Source organism: Argopecten irradians, chromosome 6, assembly GCF_041381155.1.
Source record: "Argopecten irradians isolate NY chromosome 6, Ai_NY, whole genome shotgun sequence".
In the NCBI taxonomy this organism is placed as follows: Eukaryota; Metazoa; Mollusca; class Bivalvia; order Pectinida; family Pectinidae; genus Argopecten; species Argopecten irradians.
In genome coordinates this window covers 31983423-32002489 of record NC_091139.1, presented here as the reverse complement: position 1 = coordinate 32002489, position 19067 = coordinate 31983423, and the positions used below count along the sequence as shown (strand labels likewise).

Genomic DNA, 19067 nt, shown 5'->3' with positions numbered 1-19067 from the left:
AATAAATTTAGTACAATTAAGGTGCTAATATTCTCCAGGGATCAAAGTAACTTTAGTACATGTAAATGTTGATATTCTCTAGGGATCAAAATAACTCCAGTACAGGTAAGGTGCTGATATTCTCCAGGGATAAAAATAACATTAGTACATGCAGATAAGGTGCTGATATTCTCCAGGGATCAAAATACCTTTAGTACAGGTAAGGTAACAGGCCACCTTCTTGAATTTTTGATAGTTGAAATTTGTTACTGCTATTTCTCAGAAAGTATTGAAGGGATTGTTATATATTGCATTTTGGGACATATCAGTCAACAAGATGGCGAGCAGGCCACCATCTTAAATTTTGATAATTGTTTGGCACTACTATATATCTTAGAAAGTACTGAAAAGGTCTTTCTCAAATATCATATTTAGTGTGTGGTAAAAGTTTTGAAAACAGAGAGGAGATCACTCTTTCAGTTGTCAGACATAGATCATTCTTTGGTTGGGCCAAGATCCCTCTGGGATCACATGTTTTGGGGATACAATTAATTATTTTTGATATATTTCTCTTGAAGTAATTCAGAAGCTCAAACTTTTCAATGATGATAATGGTGTAAAGTGAGTAAATTTTGTAACTGAAGAAAAATACTAATTTGTCTTCTTCTGTTTTTGATAGAAAAAAAGATTGTTTGTCAGCGGTGGCGCATCTTTAAGACTCTGGTTTTGATAAAATGAACAGATCACTACTGGAAGTAGAATGGGAAAAGATTAATAGAATCTGACATGGGTCTGTGAAGTGGACAGGGATATCTCAACCTGAGTGAAAAAGTTTGGCCGGTCAACCCGAGGCAAGCCGAGGGTTGGCGGCCAAAATCTTTCACGAGGGTTTAGATATCCCTGTCCAATTCACGGACTCATGTTTGATTCTTTTTCTGCCATACTTAGAAGAAAAAATGATGAAATTCCACTTAGTTTGCAGCTTTTTCATTTTGCCATGATCGCAGGAACGTCGTTATGCGTCAAAATTGATGACATCTACAATGTGCGCCGCAGTTACGCTGCATTGATGACGTCACGTTATTGTCTAGCGCATGTGAGCTGTCTTACACCCCCTGTGTAAGATAGAGATATCTTTTCCCTAGCAACCACGGGATATCCCTGTGAAGTATGGGAGAAAATTGAATGTGTGAGTTATTGTATCTCCAAAGTATCATATTACTAGAGATATTAAACTCATCAGTTACCTGGGTAAATGCACCTTCAACAGTTAAATACCTGTTTTCTTACATTAATGATAGTCGTAACTTAGATCTGAGTCTATATAAAATTCCTTTTTGATGCTGTTCAAACAGGAAATTAGAATTTTGAATATGGCTGACTGGTTCAATGAACAAGATAGCAGATGGTGCCTTTTAGATATATAGCCATCAACACCTCCTCACTTGAAATTACGAGTATAATGCCTACTACTCATGCAGTGATCTTGTGGAGCAAGATATCGCTGCCCACATTACACACCCATACACTTTGCCAAAACAAAGGACTGTTACTTTAAGGTTACAGATTCATGACACAAAAGGCTATAGTTTAATATTGTTTGTGTTTGCTGTAAATGGAAAAGAAGGGGCTCTTCATAGGAACAGATTTTGGCAATCGTTTCACAAAATTATTCAACACTAAAATAGGTAGGCTAGCAGTATATTGTAGTGTGACTCTCCCGGCTACTGTAACCTGTGTCTATAAACAGTTGTATGCCTACTGTAAAGACATATGATCATTTTATACTAACCAGACACTAGCTGACCTGTTCTATATAAACAGTTGTATGCTGTAGACATGATCACTTTATACTAACCAGACACTAGCTGACCTGTTCTATATAAACAGTTGTATACTGTAGACATGATCACTTTATACAAACCAGACACTAGCTGACCTGTTCTATATAAACAGTTGTATGCTGTAGACATGATCACTTTATACTAACCAGACACTAGCTGACCTGTTCTATATAAACAGTTGTATGCTGTAGACATGATCACTTTATACTAACCAGACACTAGCTGACCTGTTCTATATAAACAGTTGTAAGCTGTAGACATGATCACTTCATACTAACCAGACACTAGCTGACCTGTTCTATATAAACGGTTGTATGCTGTAGACATGATCACTTAATACAAACCAGACACTAGCTGACCTATTCTATATAAACAGTTGTACGCTGTAGACATGATCACTTTATACTAACCACACATTAGCTGACCTGTTCTATATAAACAGTTGTAAACTATAGACATGATCACTTTATACAAACCAGACACTAGCTGACCTGTTCTATATAAACAGTTGTATGCTGTAGACATGATCACTTTATACTAACCAGACACTAGCTGACCTGTTCTATATAAACAGTTGTATGCTGTAGACATGATCACTTTATACTAACCAGACACTAGCTGACCTGTTCTATATAAACAGTTGTATACTATAGACATGATCACTTTATACTAACCAGACACTAGCTGACCTGTTCTATATAAACAGTTGTATGCTGTAGACATGATCACTTTATACTAACCAGACACTAGCTGACCTGTTCTATATAAACAGTTGTATACTGTAGACATGATCACTTTATACTAACCAGACACTAGCTGACCTGTTCTATGTAAAAGTTGTATGCTGTAGACATGATCACTTTATACTAACCAGACACTAGCTGACCTGTTCTATATAAACAGTTGTATACTGTAGACATGATCACTTTATACTAACCAGACACTAGCTGACCTGTTCTATATAAACAGTTGTATACTGTAGACATGATCACTTTATACAAACCAGACACTAGCTGACCTGTTCTATATAAACAGTTGTATACTGTAGACATGATCACTTTATACTAACCAGACACTAGCTGACCTGTTCTATAAAAACAGTTGTATGCTGTAGACATGATCACTTAATACTAACCAGACACTAGCTGACCTGTTCTATATAAACAGTTGTATGCTGTAGACATGATCACTTTATACTAACCAGACACTAGCTGACCTGTTCTATATAAACAGTTGTATGCTGTAGACATGATCACTTTATACAAACCAGACACTAGCTGACCTGTTCTATATAAACAGTTGTATGCTGTAGACATGATCACTTAATACTAACCAGACACTAGCTGACCTGTTCTATATAAACAGTTGTATGCTGTAGACATGATCACTTTATACTAACCAGACACTAGCTGACCTGTTCTATATAAACAGTTGTATGCTGTAGACATGATCACTTTATACTAACCAGACACTAGCTGACCTGTTCTATATAAACAGTTGTATGCTGTAGACATGATCACTTTATACAAACCAGACACTATAGCTGACCTGTTCTATATAAACAGTTGTATGCTGTAGACATGATCACTTTATACTAACCAGACACTAGCTGACCTGTTCTATATAAACAGTTGTATGCTGTAGACATGATCACTTTATACTAACCAGACACTAGCTGACCTGTTCTATATAAACAGTTGTATACTGTAGACATGATCACTTTATACAAACCAGACACTAGCTGACCTGTTCTATATAAACAGTTGTATGCTGTAGACATGATCACTTTATACAAACCAGACACTAGCTGACCTGTTCTATATAAACAGTTGTATGCTGTAGACATGATCACTTTATACTAACCAGACACTAGCTGACCTGTTCTATATAAACAGTTGTATGCTGTAGACATGATCACTTTATACTAACCAGACACTAGCTGACCTGTTCTATATAAACAGTTGTATGCTGTAGACATGATCACTTTATACTAACCAGACACTAGCTGACCTGTTCTATATAAACAGTTGTATGCTGTAGACATGATCACTTTATACTAACCAGACACTAGCTGACCTGTTCTATATAAACAGTTGTATGCTGTAGACATGATCACTTTATACTAACCAGACACTAGCTGACCTGTTCTATATAAACAGTTGTATACTGTAGACATGATCACTTTATACAAACCAGACACTAGCTGACCTGTTCTATATAAACAGTTGTATGCTGTAGACATGATCACTTTATACAAACCAGACACTAGCTGACCTGTTCTATATAAACAGTTGTATGCTGTAGACATGATCACTTTATACTAACCAGACACTAGCTGACCTGTTCTATATATAAACAGTTGTATGCTGTAGACATGATCACTTTATACTAACCAGACACTAGCTGACCTGTTCTATATAAACAGTTGTATACTGTAGACATGATCACTTTATACTAACCAGACACTAGCTGACCTGTTCTATATAAACAGTTGTATACTGTAGACATGATCACTTTATACAAACCAGACACTAGCTGACCTGTTCTATATAAACAGTTGTATACTGTAGACATGATCACTTTATACTAACCAGACACTAGCTGACCTGTTCTATATAAACAGTTGTATGCTGTAGACATGATCACTTAATACAAACCAGACACTAGCTGACCTGTTCTATATAAACAGTTGTATGCTGTAGACATGATCACTTTATACTAACCAGACACTAGCTGACCTGTTCTATATAAACAGTTGTATGCTGTAGACATGATCACTTTATACTAACCAGACACTAGCTGACCTGTTCTATATAAACAGTTGTATGCTGTAGACACATGATCACTTTATACTAACCAGACACTAGCTGACCTGTTCTATATAAACAGTTGTATGCTGTAGACATGATCACTTTATACTAACCAGACACTAGCTGACCTGTTCTATATAAACAGTTGTATGCTGTAGACATGATCACTTTATACTAACCAGACACTAGCTGACCTGTTCTATATAAACAGTTGTATGCTGTAGACATGATCACTTTATACTAACCAGACACTAGCTGACCTGTTCTATATAAACAGTTGTATGCTGTAGACATGATCACTTTATACTAACCAGACACTAGCTGACCTGTTCTATATAAACAGTTGTATGCTGTAGACATGATCACTTTATACTAACCAGACACTAGCTGACCTGTTCTATATAAACAGTTGTATGCTGTAGACATGATCACTTTATACAAACCAGACACTAGCTGACCTGTTCTATATAAACAGTTGTATGCTGTAGACATGATCACTTTATACAAACCAGACACTAGCTGACCTGTTCTATATAAACAGTTGTATACTGTAGACATGATCACTTTATACTAACCAGACACTAGCTGACCTGTTCTATATAAACAGTTGTATACTGTAGACATGATCACTTTATACTAACCAGACACTAGCTGACCTGTTCTATATAAACAGTTGTATGCTGTAGACATGATCACTTTATACTAACCAGACACTAGCTGACCTGTTCTATATAAACAGTTGTATACTGTAGACATGATCACTTTATACTAACCAGACACTAGCTGACCTGTTCTATATAAACAGTTGTATGCTGTAGACATGATCACTTTATACTAACCAGACACTAGCTGACCTGTTCTATATAAACAGTTGTATGCTGTAGACATGATCACTTTATACTAACCAGACACTAGCTGACCTGTTCTATATAAACAGTTGTATGCTGTAGACATGATCACTTTATACTAACCAGACACTAGCTGACCTGTTCTATATAAAACAGTTGTATGCTGTAGACATGATCACTTTATACTAACCAGACACTAGCTGACCTGTTCTATATAAACAGTTGTATGCTGTAGACATGATCACTTTATACTAACCAGACACTAGCTGACCTGTTCTATATAAACAGTTGTATGCTGTAGACATGATCACTTTATACTAACCAGACACTAGCTGACCTGTTCTATATAAACAGTTGTATGCTGTAGACATGATCACTTTATACTAACCAGACACTAGCTGACCTGTTCTATATAAACAGTTGTATGCTGTAGACATGATCACTTTATACAAACCAGACACTAGCTGACCTGTTCTATATAAACAGTTGTATACTGTAGACATGATCACTTTATACAAACCAGACACTAGCTGACCTGTTCTATATAAACAGTTGTATACTGTAGACATGATCACTTTATACAAACCAGACACTAGCTGACCTGTTCTATATAAACAGTTGTATACTGTAGACATGATCACTTTATACTAACCAGACACTAGCTGACCTGTTCTATATAAACAGTTGTATGCTGTAGACATGATCACTTTATACTAACCAGACACTAGCTGACCTGTTCTATATAAACAGTTGTATGCTGTAGACATGATCACTTTATACTAACCAGACACTAGCTGACCTGTTCTATATAAACAGTTGTATGCTGTAGACATGATCACTTTATACTAACCAGACACTAGCTGACCTGTTCTATATAAACAGTTGTATGCTGTAGACATGATCACTTTATACTAACCAGACACTAGCTGACCTGTTCTATATAAACAGTTGTAAGCTGTAGACATGATCACTTTATACTAACCAGACACTAGCTGACCTGTTCTATATAAACAGTTGTATGCTGTAGACATGATCACTTTATACTAACCAGACACTAGCTGACCTGTTCTATATAAACAGTTGTATGCTGTAGACATGATCACTTTATACTAACCAGACACTAGCTGACCTGTTCTATATAAACAGTTGTATGCTGTAGACATGATCACTTTATACAAACCAGACACTAGCTGACCTGTTCTATATAAACAGTTGTATACTGTAGACATGATCACTTTATACTAACCAGACACTAGCTGACCTGTTCTATATAAACAGTTGTATACTGTAGACATGATCACTTTATACTAACCAGACACTAGCTGACCTGTTCTATATAAACAGTTGTATACTGTAGACATGATCACTTTATACTAACCAGACACTAGCTGACCTGTTCTATATAAACAGTTGTATGCTGTAGACATGATCACTTTATACTAACCAGACACTAGCTGACCTGTTCTATATAAACAGTTGTATACTGTAGACATGATCACTTTATACTAACCAGACACTAGCTGACCTGTTCTATATAAACAGTTGTATACTGTAGACATGATCACTTTATACTAACCAGACACTAGCTGACCTGTTCTATATAAACAGTTGTATACTGTAGACATGATCACTTTATACAAACCAGACACTAGCTGACCTGTTCTATATAAACAGTTGTATACTGTAGACATGATCACTTTATACTAACCAGACACTAGCTGACCTGTTCTATATAAACAGTTGTATGCTGTAGACATGATCACTTTATACTAACCAGACACTAGCTGACCTGTTCTATATAAACAGTTGTATACTGTAGACATGATCACTTTATACTAACCAGACACTACTGACCTGTTCTATATAAACAGTTGTATACTGTAGACATGATCACTTTATACTAACCAGACACTAGCTGACCTGTTCTATATAAACAGTTGTATACTGTAGACATGATCACTTTATACTAACCAGACACTAGCTGACCTGTTCTATATAAACAGTTGTATACTGTAGACATGATCACTTTATACTAACCAGACACTAGCTGACCTGTTCTATATAAACAGTTGTATACTGTAGACATGATCACTTTATACTAACCAGACACTAGCTGACCTGTTCTATATAAACAGTTGTATGCTGTAGACATGATCACTTTATACTAACCAGACACTAGCTGACCTGTTCTATATAAACAGTTGTATACTGTAGACATGATCACTTTATACTAACCAGACACTAGCTGACCTGTTCTATATAAACAGTTGTATACTGTAGACATGATCACTTAATACTAACCAGACACTAGCTGACCTGTTCTATATAAACAGTTGTATACTGTAGACATGATCACTTTATACTAACCAGACACTAGCTGACCTGTTCTATATAAACAGTTGTATACTGTAGACATGATCACTTTATACTAACCAGACACTAGCTGACCTGTTCTATATAAACAGTTGTATACTGTAGACATGATCACTTTATACTAACCAGACACTAGCTGACCTGTTCTATATAAACAGTTGTATACTGTAGACATGATCACTTTATACTAACCAGACACTAGCTGACCTGTTCTATATAAACAGTTGTATACTGTAGACATGATCACTTTATACTAACCAGACACTAGCTGACCTGTTCTATATAAACAGTTGTATACTGTAGACATGATCACTTTATACTAACCAGACACTAGCTGACCTGTTCTATATAAACAGTTGTATACTGTAGACATGATCACTTTATACTAACCAGACACTAGCTGACCTGTTCTATATAAACAGTTGTATACTGTAGACATGATCACTTTATACTAACCAGACACTAGCTGACCTGTTCTATATAAACAGTTGTATACTGTAGACATGATCACTTTATACTAAACCAGACACTAGCTGACCTGTTCTATATAAACAGTTGTATACTGTAGACATGATCACTTTATACTAACCAGACACTAGCTGACCTGTTCTATATAAACAGTTGTATGCTGTAGACATGATCACTTTATACTAACCAGACACTAGCTGACCTGTTCTATATAAACAGTTGTATACTGTAGACATGATCACTTTATACTAACCAGACACTAGCTGACCTGTTCTATATAAACAGTTGTATACTGTAGACATGATCACTTTATACTAACCAGACACTAGCTGACCTGTTCTATATAAACAGTTGTATACTGTACACATGATCACTTTATACTAACCAGACACTAGCTGACCTGTTCTATATAAACAGTTGTATACTGTAGACATGATCACTTTATACTAACCAGACACTAGCTGACCTGTTCTATATAAACAGTTGTATGCTGTAGACATGATCACTTTATACTAACCAGACACTAGCTGACCTGTTCTATATAAACAGTTGTATACTGTAGACATGATCACTTTATACTAACCAGACACTAGCTGACCTGTTCTATATAAACAGTTGTATACTGTAGACATGATCACTTTATACTAACCAGACACTAGCTGACCTGTTCTATATAAACAGTTGTATACTGTAGACATGATCACTTTATACTAACCAGACACTAGCTGACCTGTTCTATATAAACAGTTGTATACTGTAGACATGATCACTTTATACTAACCAGACACTAGCTGACCTGTTCTATATAAACAGTTGTATACTGTAGACATGATCACTTTATACTAACCAGACACTAGCTGACCTGTTCTATATAAACAGTTGTATACTGTAGACATGATCACTTTATACTAACCAGACACTAGCTGACCTGTTCTATATATAAACAGTTGTATACTGTAGACATGATCACTTTATACTAACCAGACACTAGCTGACCTGTTCTATATAAACAGTTGTATACTGTAGACATGATCACTTTATACTAACCAGACACTAGCTGACCTGTTCTATATAAACAGTTGTATACTGTAGACATGATCACTTTATACTAACCAGACACTAGCTGACCTGTTCTATATAAACAGTTGTATGCTGTAGACATGATCACTTTATACTAACCAGACACTAGCTGACCTGTTCTATATAAACAGTTGTATACTGTAGACATGATCACTTTATACTAACCAGACACTAGCTGACCTGTTCTATATAAACAGTTGTATACTGTAGACATGATCACTTTATACTAACCAGACACTAGCTGACCTGTTCTATATAAACAGTTGTATACTGTAGACATGATCACTTTATACTAACCAGACACTAGCTGACCTGTTCTATATAAACAGTTGTATACTGTAGACATGATCACTTTATACTAACCAGACACTAGCTGACCTGTTCTATATAAACAGTTGTATACTGTAGACATGATCACTTTATACTAACCAGACACTAGCTGACCTGTTCTATATAAACGTTTAAACAGTTGTATACTGTAGACATGATCACTTTAATACTAACCAGACACTAGCTGACCTGTTCTATATAAACAGTTGTATACTGTAGACATGATCACTTTATACTAACCAGACACTAGCTGACCTGTTCTATATAAACAGTTGTATGCTGTAGACATGATCACTTTATACTAACCAGACACTAGCTGACCTGTTCTATATAAACAGTTGTATACTGTAGACATGATCACTTTATACTAACCAGACACTAGCTGACCTGTTCTATATAAACAGTTGTATACTGTAGACATGATCACTTTATACTAACCAGACACTAGCTGACCTGTTCTATATAAACAGTTGTATACTGTAGACATGATCACTTTATACTAACCAGACACTAGCTGACCTGTTCTATATAAACAGTTGTATACTGTAGACATGATCACTTTATACTAACCAGACACTAGCTGACCTGTTCTATATAAACAGTTGTATACTGTAGACATGATCACTTTATACTAACCAGACACTAGCTGACCTGTTCTATATAAACAGTTGTATACTGTAGACATGATCACTTTATACTAACCAGACACTAGCTGACCTGTTCTATATAAACAGTTGTATACTGTAGACATGATCACTTAATACTAACCAGACACTAGCTGACCTGTTCTATATAAACAGTTGTATACTGTAGACATGATCACTTAATATACTAACCAGACACTAGCTGACCTGTTCTATATAAACAGTTGTATACTGTAGACATGATCACTTTATACTAACCAGACACTAGCTGACCTGTTCTATATAAACAGTTGTATACTGTAGACATGATCACTTAATACTAACCAGACACTAGCTGACCTGTTCTATATAAACAGTTGTATACTGTAGACATGATCACTTTATACTAACCAGACACTAGCTGACCTGTTCTATATAAACAGTTGTATACTGTACACATGATCACTTTATACTAACCAGACACTAGCTGACCTGTTCTATATAAACAGTTGTATACTGTAGACATGATCACTTTATACTAAACCAGACACTAGCTGACCTGTTCTATATAAACAGTTGTATACTGTAGACATGATCACTTTATACTAACCAGACACTAGCTGACCTGTTCTATATAAACAGTTGTATACTGTAGACATGATCACTTTATACTAACCAGACACTAGCTGACCTGTTCTATATAAACAGTTGTATACTGTAGACATGATCACTTTATACAAACCAGACACTAGCTGACCTGTTCTATATAAACAGTTGTATACTGTACACATGATCACTTTATACTAACCAGACACTAGCTGACCTGTTCTATATAAACAGTTGTATACTGTAGACATGATCACTTTATACTAACCAGACACTAGCTGACCTGTTCTATATAAACAGTTGTATACTGTAGACATGATCACTTTATACTAACCAGACACTAGCTGACCTGTTCTATATAAACAGTTGTATACTGTAGACATGATCACTTTATACTAACCAGACACTAGCTGACCTGTTCTATATAAACAGTTGTATACTGTAGACATGATCACTTTATACTAACCAGACACTAGCTGACCTGTTCTATATAAACAGTTGTATACTGTAGACATGATCACTTTATACTAAACCAGACACTAGCTGACCTGTTCTATATATACAGTTGTATACTGTATACACATGATCACTTTATACTAACCAGACACTAGCTGACCTGTTCTATATAAACAGTTGTATACTGTAGACATGATCACTTTAATACTAACCAGACACTAGCTGACCTGTTCTATATAAACAGTTGTATACTGTAGACATGATCACTTTATACTAACCAGACACTAGCTGACCTGTTCTATATAAACAGTTGTATACTGTAACATGATCACTTTATACTAACCAGACACTAGCTGACCTGTTCTATATAAACAGTTGTATACTGTAGACATGATCACTTTATACTAACCAGACACTAGCTGACCTGTTCTATATAAACAGTTGTATACTGTACACATGATCACTTTATACTAACCAGACACTAGCTGACCTGTTCTATATAAACAGTTGTATACTGTAGACATGATCACTTTATACTAACCAGACACTAGCTGACCTGTTCTATATAAACAGTTGTATACTGTACACATGATCACTTTATACTAACCAGACACTAGCTGACCTGTTCTATATAAACAGTTGTATACTGTACACATGATCACTTTATACTAACCAGACACTAGCTGACCTGTTCTATATAAACAGTTGTATACTGTAGACATGATCACTTTATACTAACCAGACACTAGCTGACCTGTTCTATATAAACAGTTGTATACTGTAGACATGATCACTTTATACTAACCAGACACTAGCTGACCTGTTCTATATAAACAGTTGTATACTGTAGACATGATCACTTTATACAAACCAGACACTAGCTGACCTGTTCTATATAAACAGTTGTATACTGTAGACATGATCACTTTATACTAACCAGACACTAGCTGACCTGTTCTATATAAACAGTTGTATACTGTAGACATGATCACTTTATACTAACCAGACACTAGCTGACCTGTTCTATATAAACAGTTGTATACTGTAGACATGATCACTTTATACTAAACCAGACACTAGCTGACCTGTTCTATATAAACAGTTGTATACTGTACACATGATCACTTTATACAAACCAGACACTAGCTGACCTGTTCTATATAAACAGTTGTATGCTGTAGACATGATCACTTTATACTAACCAGACACTAGCTGACCTGTTCTATATAAACAGTTGTATACTGTAGACATGATCACTTTATACTAACCAGACACTAGCTGACCTGTTCTATATAAACAGTTGTATACTGTAGACATGATCACTTAATACTAACCAGACACTAGCTGACCTGTTCTATATAAACAGTTGTATACTGTAGACATGATCACTTAATACTAACCAGACACTAGCTGACCTGTTCTATATAAACAGTTGTATACTGTAGACATGATCACTTAATACTAACCAGACACTAGCTGACCTGTTCTATATAAACAGTTGTATGCTGTAGACATGATCACTTTATACTAACCAGACACTAGCTGACCTGTTCTATATAAACAGTTGTATGCTGTAGACATGATCACTTTATACTAACCAGACACTAGCTGACCTGTTCTATATAAACAGTTGTATACTGTAGACATGATCACTTTATACTAACCAGACACTAGCTGACCTGTTCTATATAAACAGTTGTATACTGTAGACATGATCACTTTATACTAACCAGACACTAGCTGACCTGATCTATATAAACAGTTGTATACTGTAGACATGATCACTTTATACTAACCAGACACTAGCTGACCTGATCTACAATAACCTGCTACTACACAGATAAATTTGTATACTAAGTACATGTTGATATTGGCAATAAGGCTTGGCCAGAATCCCCAGCCAGAATCTCAGGGGAAATATTATTGCTAAATGGAATTCCAAAATACAATGCCAGTAATTCAATTACCTGACCTCATGGACTAGCGCTATAGGTTCTGCAATCTTGATAGAAACATTATAGGGAAAATGCTGAACATACCTTTTTAAAGCCTCAGTACACCTCTGCAAGGGACACTTTATCCCACATCTTCCACCAAAATGTGAAGTTTTCCAAGATGATTTTTGACATCTGCGTGCATTTGCATAGCAGAGGTAAGTCTATTTGTGTGAAACATTGTCTTGCATAATCATTTTTAGCTCACCTGGTCCGAAGGACCGAGGTGAGCTTATGGGATACCGCAGCGTCCGGCGTCCGTCGTCTGTCGTCCGTCGTCCGTCATCCGGCGTCAGTCAACAATCGACTTCTTCTTCATAACCGCTGGTCGGATTTTAACAAAATTTGACTGGTAGCATCCTTATGGGCTACTAACTGAAAATTGCACAAATGATGGGGCTGATCCCCCGGGGGCCTGAGGGGCGGGGCCAAAAGGGGTCAATTTGGCTATTTCCATATAAACAACTTTTTCTCTGAAACTAAGCATGGAATAGCACCCATAATGCAATGGTAGCATCCTTATAGGGTGGGGATTCAAAATTGTACAAATGATGGGGCTGACCCCCTTGGGGCCTGAGGGGCGGGGTCAAAAGGGGTCAATTTGGCTATTTCCATATAAACAACTTTTTCTCTGAAACTAAGCATGGAATAGCACTCATAATGCAATGGTAGTATCGTTATAGGGTGGGGATTCAAAATTGTACAAATGATGGGGCTGACCCCAGGGGGGCCTGAGGGGCGGAGTCAAAAGGGGTCAATTTGGCTATTTCCAAATAAACGACTTCTTCTCTGAAACTAACCATGGTATAGCACCCATAATGCAATGGTAGCATCCTTATAGGGTGGGGATTCCAAATTGTGCAAATGATAGGGCTGACCCCCCTGGGGCCTGAGGGGCGGGGTCAAAAGGGGTCAATTTGGCTATTTCCATATAAATGACTTCTTCTCTGCAACTAAGCATGGTATAGAACCCATAATACAATGGTAGCATCCTTATTGGGTGGGGATTCCAAATTGTGCAAATGATAGGGCTGACCCCCGGGGGCCTGAGGGGCGGGGTCAAAAGTGGTCAATTTCCATATAAATGACTTTTTCTCTGCAACTTAACATGGGATTACGCTCATAATGCAATGGTTACATCCTTATAGGGTTTGGATTCAAAATTTTGCAAATGATGGGGCTGACCCCCCGGGGGCCTGAAGGGTGGGGTCAAAAGGGGTTAATTTAGCTATTTCCATATAAACGACTTCTTCTCTGCAACTAAGAATGGAAGAGCACTTACAATGCAATGGTAGCATCCTTATAGGGTTGGGATTTGAAATTGTACAAATGATAGGGCTGACCCCCGGGGCCTTAGACGGCAATAGATGCGAGGTCAAAAAGGTCAATTAGGCTATTACTTTCATATAAATTACTTTGTCTCTGAACCTATGTATTGGATAGCATATTTGTATGGTATCAATAGCATCATTGTATGGTTGTGATTCAAAATTAAACTTTGGGAGTCAATTTTGCTTATTTTTCTAATTGTCAGAGTCTTGTGATAATTACTAACAAAAAACCAGGTGAGCGATACAGGCCCTCTGGGCCTATTGCATAATCTTGTTTTTTTCTAATTTAATTTGATATTAAGAACATTGTTAATGATATTTTTTAACCAAATCAAGCAATATTACTGAAAAAATGATTGTTTAAATCAAGAAAACATGTCTTTATTGGGGGAAATAGGAACTAATGTTTTAGTTATTTGTTTTAGCCTAAAGGGGATTATTTAGCTGGGGGAGATAACTTGATGGTGTAGCCTAGTGATAGGGAGAATGAGAAAAATTACTCAAATTATTCAAATACTGCATTTCTGTACATTATACCTTGTGTATTTCTATAGGACCGTTTTTGTGATAGATTCATTTGCAATTCCATTATTCTGGTCTTATTTGCAATTCTGGTTCTCTACAATTTACCAGACTGTGTTCTCTCTCGGAACTCTAGATTATTGGGAACACTTCTGAGTGTGGAAACCTTTCATCTTCTCCAATAAGTACATGTGTGCTTTGTGAAGTGTTAAATTTGTGATTGTATATATGTATGTAGGCAATGAGAGGGTTTATGAAAGGTTTCCCCAAGTGTAATTCTATCTGAATGTAGCGGAGGTCAGCCGTCTTTATCGCAAGGCTTCACCCAACAGCCCAGTGCTTGATGCTTGGTATCCTGATTCGCTGTTGGATCTGTGAACCCATGGCTACATAATCTTTAGTTGCTGTTGTGTGGTGTGACGAGACTCCATATGATGTGTGACCTCTGTCATACCTTGTCTTCAGAGTTTGGTGATTTCGTTATATACATATTGATTATGTAACTAGTACATGTTTTACGGTAACAACAGATTTCTAAAGGGTCACTGGTGTCTGTTGTACAGTGCTCACAGTCTGAAGGCATTTTAGCATAGCTACATAGTCTATAAGAACTAAAACTCTGTGATTCCAGCAGGATCACAGTATTTCCTGTGTTTGGTAATCGGATGACCGCTGTCAATGTGTAATTAATGTAGTTTTGTTATCCTGTTTGTATTCCCAATTTCCCAGTGGATTGATTATTTTAAATCCTAACAGATTACTACAAATCAATACCTGACCCTCTGTGTCACTTGTTTCCCTATCCATTACAATGGAATTTGGTTCGGTTTCTTTGGGTTATGATTAAAGATGTTTTCTTTTGAGGTTTCAGTCTTGGTAAAGTCATTTTAGTACTTCTGTTTTTCAATCTAAAATATTGAAAATTAACAAAAATTCAATGAGGGCAAAAGAAAACTAAATGATCTGAAGTAATTCCAAAACTCTAAAATTAATAAAATAAGGTAAATGGACTTCAAATGTTTATATTGAGGTACAGACAAAACAGGAAGTTAACATTTATTACACTTTATATTAGCCATACTATCAATCTTTGTTGCTAAAATGAGCTTGTAGATCAGTAAAGAGCTGAAATTCTTTATTCCTGTCATCCGTGTTAAATGTTAATTACAATTTTGGATATTTGGTTGGTTTTAGCGCACTAGCTCACTTGGCCCTAAGGGCCAGTGAGCTTGTGTCATAGCGCGTCGTGCATCCGTCTGTCCGTCAACATTTCCTTTAAATCGCTACTTATCATAGAGTTCTGCATGGAATGTAACCAAATTTGACCAGAAACATCCTTGGGGGAAGGGGAACAGAGTTTGTATAAATTTTGGCTCTGACCTCCCGAGCACAGGAGGGGCGGGCCAAATAGGGGAAATAGAGGTAAATTCTTTCAATCGCTACTTGTCATAGAGTTCTGCATGGAATGTAACCAAATTTGGCAAGAAACATCCTTGGGGGAGGGGGAACAGTTTGAATAAATTTTGGCTCTGATCGCCCAAGCACAGGAGGGGCGGGACCTAATAGGGGAAATAGAGGTAAATTCTTTAAATTGCTACTTGTCATAGAGTTCTGCATGGAATGTAACCAAATTTGGCCAGAAACATCATTGAGGGAAGGGGAACAGAGTTTGTATAATTTTTGGCTCTGAACCCCAGGTGTTGCTGCATTGAATGTAACCAAATTTGGCAAGAAACATCCTTTGGGGGAGGGGAACAGAGTTTGTATAAATTTTGGCTCTGACCCTCGTGGGGCAGGAGGCGCGGGGTCCAACAAGGGAAATAGAAGTAAATCCTTTCGATCGCTAGTTCTTCATGGAATGTAACCAAATTTGGCAAGAAACATCCTTTTGGGGAGAGGAACAGAGTTTATATAAATTTTGGCTCTGGAAATTGGAAATAAGAGGTAAATCTTTAAATTTCTTCAGAAAAGAAACAATGATCCGGTATTCAGAACGTTACTTGGCATTACAATCAGCAGGTAAACGATAATCCATTATAATACTATGGTGTATATTTGTAATCTGCTTGGTACAACACATTGTCGGAAACACACAAGTCACCACTCTGTAGTTTGTGTTAACAATAGAGTGATAACTTGTGTGCTTCAGATGGACACAGTATACTTATCGTGCTTGTGTGTAAGATGTTACTCACAGATCTGTTCTTATTTCAGGGATACATACTCACAGCCCCAGTCAACAGAAGTGACCGACCGCGGACAGAACAAGACTGAGGCCACCGTATTGAGACATGTGACAATATCTCCCTAACGAATGGTCATCGATGTCCTGCTACTTCCCAGTACTAAGATATTGGTGACGCCCAGTTTTGGACACATCAGTTAGATCTGTCAGTCACTGACCAGCCACGGTCAAGTCAAGTTATCTCTCTGTCTGTTAGTCACTGACCATCCATTGTCAAGTTCAGGTATCTGTGACGCCACTTCAAGTCTGCTTAGCATAACTAAGTGGAGAAATTGTGATTCTAGAAAAGTTTTTGTAGGAGGAATTTTTCTAGTTACAACAGTTATGAGTGGTAATCCATTGGGCTTTATTGTCATTGTCTATGAGGCGTTTATGTCACCAAATTCTTGCAGAGGAGGGATTGTATGTTACATAAGCTTCTCTTTGTGTGTGTAGTGATCAACTTCATTCCAATGGAGAACACAACCTCTTCAAAATGTGAATCTCTGTTGATAAAAGCCCTGACCGAAGACATAGTTACCTCCCCTGAGACAGAAATCTCCACAACACCACCGATGAAAGATGCCAATGATGCACTGTTCTACATCATCACCGTTCTGCTGTTCTATGCATGTAGCATTGTGATCCTGATGGTGAAGTACATCCGCCGAGAAAGGCAAGAGGCCGAGTTCAGCAGCTACTACCACGATTACGTGTTACGAGACCAATTTCATCAGCCACAGTATCAGAATTTAGCATATATGTGTCATTTAATGAAATTACCTTCAAAAGGATGTAGTAAAATATCTCCAATTCAAAAACCGAAGACAAAGGAAAATCTGAACCCAGACATTGTTTTGGAAGAGAAACAGAAGTTTATTACAGAAACACCAGTTTGACATGCCATCCTTCATTAATTTTTTTCAAACTACAAAGAGCCGAGAATTTCTCTTTCTACCATTTTGGGTATCTATAGTTCATGTAATTTTTTCATGTCTATTCATTATGGTTTTAATATTAAGGTGCTGGGACCAGAATAAAACACCTGCCCAAATTTTCACCTTATTCTGAATTTGCATATTACAGACTTATCTGCCCTTGTGGGGAGGTATTTATTGTTGTCATGTATTTGTGAGCATTATGTCACACTTTTTGGGAAAAACACACTTTCTGTTCCACTCCTCCAATCACATGACAAGACGAAAATTATCTGGATAGGTGTGTTAAAGGAACCCAAAATCACCATTTATCTACATCATAACAAATAACAAAAACAGTATTGCAATGTAAAATTTTGTATTTTTGACAAAACATTTAAAAGTTTCAAAAGTCATATGTTTGATGGAGATATCCATGGTTTTGCTATGGAAACATGTGGCAGAATTCATTAAATAAGATAATTTGTGTTGGTGCTGGCTCATCAATAGATACATATGAAATAAAACTTTACAAGCGATTTATCATCTTTGTATTGGTTTATCAGTCAGACTAACTTAACATTACATTGCCCTCTGTTACACCAGCAAACTACATTGTTGCATGTTTACCAACACGGGCTTCACAACCCATTCCAGATGGA

At 36.7% G+C, this 19067-nt stretch overlaps 1 protein-coding gene across 1 annotated transcript in view; it reads left to right on the top strand.

Annotated features, from left to right (window-relative positions):
* The window catches only part of LOC138326460 (general transcription factor 3C polypeptide 3-like), a 70091-nt gene extending 51147 nt beyond the window's left edge, over nucleotides 1-18944 (top strand). The window contains 1 exon segment of the mRNA XM_069272562.1: nucleotides 17479-18944. The gene's annotated coding sequence lies outside the window, so the exon portion shown is untranslated.
* The last annotated feature ends 123 nt before the right edge of the window (nucleotides 18945-19067 follow it).